The sequence below is a fragment of the Pteronotus mesoamericanus genome, unplaced genomic scaffold (genome assembly GCF_021234165.1).
Source record: "Pteronotus mesoamericanus isolate MK-2021 breed Mesoamerican mustached bat unplaced genomic scaffold, CSHL_Meso_final contig_94, whole genome shotgun sequence".
Classification (NCBI taxonomy): domain Eukaryota; kingdom Metazoa; phylum Chordata; class Mammalia; order Chiroptera; family Mormoopidae; genus Pteronotus; species Pteronotus mesoamericanus.
Window position 1 is genome coordinate 30,584,770 of NW_026555285.1, and position 8,482 is coordinate 30,593,251.

The 8,482-nt window shown below is 43.3% G+C and overlaps 1 pseudogene; it reads right to left on the reverse strand.

The window, feature by feature from the left end:
• Positions 1–367: 367 nt before the first annotated feature.
• On the reverse strand, positions 368–2,676 carry LOC129081164 (caprin-1-like; annotated as a pseudogene).
• Positions 2,677–8,482: the final 5,806 nt, after the last annotated feature.

Consider the following 8,482-nt stretch of genomic DNA (forward strand, 5'->3'; position numbering starts at 1 on the left):
TAAATGCTAGGGCTGATTTGTAGATTTTTATCCAGTCTTGCTTTTTCCAAGCTACTTTGCTTAACTATGGAGATATTATTGCCCCATAAAAAATGTTATGTTTTACTCCTAAGCAAGGGTGAGGAGTCTGTTGTGCAAGGCTCAAAATGATGCTTAGGACAGAATATGCAGAGTAAAAATAGTTTCCTTCCATAGCCAGGTAATAGAAAGCTGAAAATTGTAGTCCTATCTTTCATGGGATGAAAACAGTCCCTTTACTATAAGTGTCCTAAAAGGAAGAACACATATGTGATAGCTCTTCTGGTAACATGTTGTGGTACAGTGGCCAGGGTGTTTTTGGTGATTAAACATAATCTTGTAAATCAGATTAATTGACTTGCTGAGTGTTTATTGGCAGCATCCCTCCATTGGGTCTTGGGGGGCCCTCCATGACCTTGTGGGGCTCCCCATGGTCCACTCTGCCCAGAGTCTCACTTAAAATTCTGCTGATGGCTATCCAGCTGATAGCCAGGCTAGTCCCGGGGAACGCTGAACTGAGACTGTGTGTAACCACTGTTAGGAGTGTTAGTGAATGAGGGCGGGTAACCATTGTATCCTCCTCTGAATCCACTGGCAGGACCCTGTACCCATTCCTCAAGCCTCTAGCACCACGAGAGCCTCCACGAGACACACCCTGACTGCTGTAAAAGGGCTGACTGCTCTGAGGTGTTCTGCTGTGGAGGCAGCTGGTGGTGACCAGTCACTTGATGGCGCTGGTCTTGGGAACCATGGTAAGTGCCAACCACTGTTGGAAGCTGTTCTTGCTGAAGCTCTGTTTGCTCTACTTGGTGAGGCTGATGGGGAAAGCACTAGTTATAACTGGCCTGGTACAGATTCTGCTATTTTAAAGTTTCTGGTTCATTAACAGGAGGAACCGGGACATTCATGTTGAACACCATTTGCATGGATTGGAATGGAGCCGCATTTACGTTGATTCCACTGCTATGTAAAGGTTTGCTTGTCCCAGCCTGGAACACTTGGGGCTGAGAAGCAGCAGGAAGGGATGAGGATGCTGTAAATCTGTATTTAAAGAGATTGTGGCCAGAATCTAGTCAATCGGTTCCTTTTGTGGTCATTGCTCTGTAGCATGAGATGGCTGGTACAAGGGTTGAGAGGCTGTACACTCCTCACTTGTGGATGAAACCAAAGGAACCTGTGTAGTTTCTGGTTGTAGAGGAACTTGATTAGGTTGAGCAGGTCCAGATTCAGAATGAACTGGCGAGCAAACATCTGGGGCACGTCTATGGTGTGTGCTGGATTCTTAGGTCGTGCAGACACAATGACAGGATCAAGTGTCTGGTTTTCAAAATCCAGCATTGAATCCTGTATGAAATTATAAGGCCCCTGCATTGGTGCCATGAGGTCCCATACTCACTCTCTTCTCACAAGAGGATCTGCCTGAGCCACTGGCGTCCAAGGGCAGGACCCTGGCACTGCAGGAGATGCGGCCTGAGGTTGCACCTCCACTGTTTCTCCTGTCCACTTACCCACCTGTGCCTTTTCACCACTGCTGAACTGTGTTTTGGCCATAAATTATCTGTTTATGTACCCTGTTGATACAACTTCACTTTGTTCAGTGTATTCTCCTGCTGGCTCAGGTTCAGCTCCGGCTACCTGGTCTTCCACCAGATGGGGAGGCTGCCTCCTCTTCCTCACCTAGCCCATTCTGGCGCTTGTGAGTGCTGTGAAAGTAATTTCAATGGGAAACACGCTTGAGAACTTCCTTTAAAGCTTTATAGCGTGATCCACGTACAGATTTTTCTTTGCCTTCCAGCAAGCCCCACAGGTGAACAGAGGCATGTTCGTGCTGCTCATTCAACCTCAAGCTCATGGCCCGTTCAGGGTCTGCTAACTTGTGCAATTCATCCAACAATGACAATTCCTCTTCAGATGACATCGGCAAGCCATTCAAACCTTGTTTCAGGTCAGTTCACCCTTCTTCATCTCCCGATTTGTCCAAAAAATACTGCAGTTCAAGTACAGTTTTTAAAGGTTTTTGTTCAGCAGCTTCTCTCATTAGCTGCTTCCGTCGTGCCGTCTTCTTTATTGTTTTCTGAATATATTGACTTAATGCCATGAAACACTTCTGTAATTCTTTTGCAAACTCCAAGTTACTTGTGACTTCCTGGTACTTAGATACAACACCCAGCCGATCTTGATCAAGCCTTTCTCCTTCGTTCATTCGCCCCGGGTAATCATCGAGCTGGCCCTTTTTCTTCTCCAGATTCTGAAGTTTCTGGTCGATCACCCCGAGAATCTGCCTCGTGGCCACGGTCTGGACAGCGCCAGGGCTGGTTGCGGGGCGCTGAGAAGCCGGTGCCGCGGCCCGGTCCTGCCTCTCTCTGGAGGAACCGTCGGGGTGGCTGGCCGTCCAGGCGACTTGCTGCCACTTCCGCTGTGGCTGGTGGCCGAGGGCGCCGAGAGCCCGCGGAGGCCACTGGAGATCCTGAGCGGGCGGCCGAAGGGGCAGGGCAGCGGTGCGCTCTGGGTAGGCCGTTGGCTCCGTGGGCGCAGGCCGCTTGGCCCTGTCCCTGCCGCCCCGAGAGGCGCTGCTAGTGAGACGGAGAGCCAGGAGCAGAAGGGACCGAGCCAGCCTCCTGTGTGATTCTTGATACAGAGATTGGTCTTCCAAGTCATGATTCCACGACCTCTGGAGCAGACTTTCTGGTGACTGTTAGCAAGTGTACATGTAGGAAAGAGCTAGAAAATAATCCAAGATAACACTTAAACAAATTTAACTTTTTATTACAAAGATATGTGCATAAAGCATAGCACAGTAATAGGAAGAACCCTTCCAACTTAGGGAAGAGCATGAATTTGAAGTCAAGGAGGTTTGGCTTCTGATTTTAATTAACTTTTTAAATGATGGACCATCAATCCGATTCTCAGTCTTTATTCCTCTATCTGTAAAATAAAGGATTTGGATAAGATAGCGACTCTCAGTTGGGGGGTACACCGTGTTCTTCGAGGTGCGTCAGGAGCTGCGGGTGTTTCTCTGTAGAAGACTGTCAGCCAGTGCACGAGGAACCCTGGCTCTCAGTGGTGTTTACAGGGCTCTCTGTGATTCATGCTACTGACATCTACTTATTCAGGAGTTGTTCATCTTTCACTAATTTACTTACTGAAGGAGGAAGCCACAGAGCAGTTTTTAGTCATGGAAATAGTAATGTTTTATCTATCTTAATTTAAGAAAAGCTAGGCAAATGTCTTTAAAGAAATACCCTAATCACTCTGATACTTTATTCAAAGTAAAGGCACGCATTGCCTATGGCACAGGGCAGCACCAAAACAAACAGGACCACACCCCTAAAGCCAGGGCTGCCTGAGGCCAACATACACGGTCATAGCATCAGGCTATACCTAAGGGGATCGGTTTTCTGTTGTTATTTCATTTTATGAATTTCCACGTAAGATTTCTAAACCAAACCATTTAGCCTTGATATAACCTTCCTGAGGGGAAGCGTGAAAGAAGCCTGAAAGTATTTTCAAGCACCGTTGACTTTTACTTTGGGTTTTCCAAGCAAAACTATTTACCAAGAATTAAACACTGATACTCTCAATGGATAGGTTACGCTTCAACTGAAGACGTTGGAAAATTCTCAGGAAGTACAGCAAACAGAAATGATACATTTTTCTCCATTTTAGGATTATTGCTGAAGTCACAAAACTTCATGCTGTCTGAGTCTGGAATGTTTCCCGTGCTCTGATCCTTTCTGAAGTACATCAAACAGAAATGATAAAGGCGCTCCAGCATTGCACTGACCTGCTGGAATATCTCCCGAGAAATATTGGCTGCTAAAGATTGCTTCCTTAAATTTGTAGGAAGGAAAGTAATTTGAGATAAGTCAAGAGAAGCATCTAATCTTGGTAGAAATCTAAGTGAACCGAAATATCAACTTCTAGGAGGCTTACCCTTTGCTAGTTATAGCATATTAGCCAGCAAATAGAATTCTACTAGGTCAATGTAGCTCTGTGAAGAAGCAGCCAGTATGTGTGTGAGAGTGGAGAAAGGAACGTTTCATAAATTTAAAGTGATTGTGTGGGGTGGCGTGGAAAGTATCTAAAGAGAAAGCGCAGTTTTAAAAAGTCTGTACCCTCCTAGGTTTTGTATAATGAGGATTTTTAAGAGTAGTAGTCACTGTGCAACTGGTTTCCTTTTTAGGTAACTTGAAATACCAGTAGGAAAAACACACGTACATTTATTTTTAGAAGTGAACGTTTCTTGCAGTGGTTTGAAGGGATTTCTTATAGATTGGATGGAAATTATATCTGAAAAAATGAGACGAAAACAGTGATTTTGCAGCAATGCGCCTCCTTAGCTGCTCTTGTGCCCACTGGCAAGTAACATCGAGAGCCGCAGGAAGCACTGTCTACTTACTACCCCAGTGGAAAGAAACAAGGCAGCCCTGGGGTCAAATTATAAAACACAGGAAGGGAGAATGAAAAAGTTTTTTTTGTAACTTCTTTTGATATATTGGGATGACCTCTTTAAAAAATAACATTCTCTCCATTTTTAAAGCTGCCTCACATCCTTTAAAATTATGCCTGACCTCCTAATTTGTTATTTTCAGTTGAGTGTGAATGAGTGTCATTTCATATATTTCTTCCTGTAGTGCATTTGTGTTTGCTATTTCTTTAAACCTGCTTGTACATTAGAATGGAGCCACCGCCAAGACAGGTGATATTTTTAAGGCTTTGAGTGCCGGTATATTCCCCAGAGCTCTGCACACACAGAGAGTGCTCAGGAGCATTTGCTGAGTAGATTTGAATTTATAATTAAATTACTCAGACATACAATGCCTGACTCTGTTCGTAATCTTGTTTGGGCATTTGAGGAGTTGGGGTGAAGAACAGAAAAATTGAGGTAGACCACCTTAAACACTTTGCAAGTAAATCAAGTGAAATCAACTCTATAAATTAGTTCGATTTGTTCTGCCACGCAGCGTGTTTTATTGAGATGGAAAAGAAAAGCTCTGGGCGCCATCTGCTGGTAAATGCTCCCCAGTGCCTCTAACCACTGGGAAGAAGGGCCTATGATATGGGCCATTAAACAGCAGAATATTGAAATACCCCATATCGGACCTATTTTGCAGGGCAGTGGCATTCCATGTCACACCTGAAACCTGGAGGTGCTCTAGGTGAGAAAATCCTAGGGTCCCTCATCTCAGGCTCCTCCCTTGTATTTCTCTGCATGTTCTTCATTCCCATTTACATTCTTCTTCTTTGCTCTCACAAAGGTCATGCCTTCTCCTGATGTCTTTCCTCCCTTTGTTTTGCTCCAAGGCCTCCAGGGCTGGAAAACAAGAATATAATTAATCTTATTGCAGGTATATATCGAATGTTCTGTATCTCTTTATCTCAACATAGACCTCAAACCTCGAAGCACTAACTTACAGTGGTAATACTTATGGTGACTTATGTTCCTTGAACACCGATTTTAGGAGAAATGCTATGAGTTTCATCCTTACAATGCACTTTTCAAGATCAGTTAAGAAAATTTGAACAGAAAGAATTTGCTGGTTATACTCCACAGATATACATGACTATCATACCTATTTTTATTCCAGCAGGGTTTGCTCAGTCCTTAAACTGAATAGAAGAAACATTGTTGAGAGCATTTTTTTCATGTGTACAAAAATTGCTTTGATTTCTTACAAAGGGTTCCATTTTGCAGATCAAAGACACTGAATTAGTTGATTCTAAATCTGTTTAAATCTGACATCCTTAAATTGTGTTAGAGTCAGAATACATATAAAGGCAGACATTCTTCCTCTTCAGAAACTTGTACTTAATTATAAAGAGAGGCGACCGAATTGTCCGCCTTTCAGTTTCACATTTCCATTCCTTTTCCGGCCTTCGTGTTCTGTGTCAGTTCGGAGCGCTGCTCGTTCGGTGGGGCGGGGTTGCGGCTCAGTATCACACGGCTCTGCTGTCACAGCCTAAACTGCACCCTGCTCCCTCCCTCCCAGTTACTTGATCCCACAGCGCACGAGGGGAGCTAGTGGAAACCAGAGCTTCTAAGCGGGTGGCTAAGGGGCTGCATCTGGCCTTCAGAGGAGTTTACTTGTCTCACTATCATTTGATTTAAAAAAAACTTGAGCCAGCATTGAACTATTAGGAGAGTTCTCATAAAAATCCTGATTTCTGGATGCTTTTTAAATGAACTAGCTGGAAATGAGTATCTGCTAAATTGTGCATTCAAGCATGCTTTTTCCAATTGGCCATAGTCATTTCTGACTTTGAGACTGAGTGTCCATTTGCAGTTTTGAAAAAATGAATAAGATGACACTGGAATCCTAGAGTTCTTCTACACCAACGCACTCCGCCACCTCTGCTACTCTATAGATATCAAAGTCTGCAAATTTCTGCTGTTACAATCTTTACCTCTGGAAGGAAGTAGTCAATTGGCACAGTTCTTGTCATTTGTTAGCTCAAGAAGACGCTTCAGAAATGCTGTTTCACTTCAAGGTACAGTACTCTGGTGACTTTCATTTAGATAAATGTCATTTCTTAGGAATAGGATTTGATGCCACACTCTGTGCCAGTGATGCATGATCAGATCACTAGGGAGCAGGATTTGCCTTGAATGTGTATTCCACCTGTTCGACACAACCTCTAGAACTTCAGAAATCTCAGAAATGTTTCAGGATAGTGTTTGAGGATCGTCATTATGGTCAACAACGTTGCTTAAGGTCACACGTTTACTAAGAGACAGGATCAGTGTTCTAAGTCAGGTCACTGTTACTGTAAATTACAATGTTGGGAGCTCCAGAAATACCTGTCAAATGCACAAACAAATCTGTGAGGTTGTATATGACATTATCCATCTTGTATAGTTATAAAGATTGTTAGATCCTCAGAAATTTGAAAATTGCCTTGATTTCTCTATCACCCATTACTAATCTATTTCACTTTCACAATGTGTCTTAGGTCTGCCCAGTCCCGCCACCTGTGTGGTCACCACCTGAGTCCAAGTGGTTACAACCTCTCAGTGGGATTCACACAATAGCATCTTGACTGATCTCCGTGCTTCCCGTTCTGTGCCCTCTGCAGCCTGCTCTCCACACTATTTATATCAAAGGAGATCTTGTCACTCCTTTTCTTAAAACCCTTCCATCATTTCTCATTGCCCTCAGGAAACACTGCAGACTCCTTAATGTGCCCAGCAAGGCCTTTCCTTTCCTTCATCTGACTGGTCTGTCCTCACCAAGAATTGCACTGAACTTCCCTGATAGCACCTCTCTCTGGTTCGGGGCCTTTCCAGATATAGTCTTATCTTCCTTTTTTTGCTTGTTTAACTCAAACTGATCCTTCCCAAAATTCCTTAGATTCTTCATCGCTCTTTTAGTTCTTTAATACACAGACACACACATTTTCTCACCATGATTTTCCTTCATGTTACTTCTCTTTCTAGGTACATAATTGATTAATCGTGTCAGTACTTGATTGTCAAACTCCCGAGCAGAGGCATGTCTCTGTTGCTCACTGTTGGTGCCCAGCAGTAAACATGTACCATGCTACTAATAAGTATTTATTCAGCTGAATCGCAAAAATATTTGTGGGAACAAGGACTTTCCGGAATGCTGAAGATCAAGAGGCATGTCATTAAGGGACCCGAGTGCAGACTCTGAATTTTTTCTTCCAGGTTAAGATGTGACGTCGTTGATTCTGAGGGTTTTTAAAAGTGTTTTATTGTCTATTCTGTTACAGTTGTTCCAATTACTTCCCCCTTTGCCCTCCTTCACCCTACCCACCCCCGACTTCCATAGTCAATCGCCATCCCATCATCCATGTCCGTGGGTCATATATATATGTTATTTGAAACAGAGCTTTGCTCAAGGTTTAAGAGTGCCCAAAGTTTACTAACATTTCCTTTATTGGAAGTATTCGACCATTAGCAGAGAGTGTTTCAGAATGATACAGACTCTGACTAGATAAGATTGTGCCACACCAAATTGGGGAATTTCTGAGATCATGCAAGGGTCATTGCATGTGGAGGAAATAATAACATTTGAGGAGAAGTTACTGAGGTAGTGTGGGATTAGTTACAGGGGCTGAGAGTACTAAATCTAAGATGACTCTTTTGTTAGTAGGTTTTCTCATTTAATCTTCGTAATTCCTTAGGCAATATTATCTTCATTTTATAGTTTGGGCTGTATGTATAGCATCCCTGGCAACCTTACTTTCCATTGGAGAACCAAGAGCTGGGAAAGGCCCCTCTTGAGCTACATTCTCTGTCTGCTCTGTGTGCCCAATTCGCTTCTGAGAAGTTATGTTCCCTTGGAAAATTAAGATGGAAACTTAATTCAACCTACAGGGAATATTTGAGGCGAGCTATGGAGAGGAGTGTGGTTGTTTTTGCCAGCTATTCTGTAATCTGTGTAAAACACTGAAGTGAAAAGAATTTTAAAATACTTGTTATCTGGGATAAAAAAAGAAATAA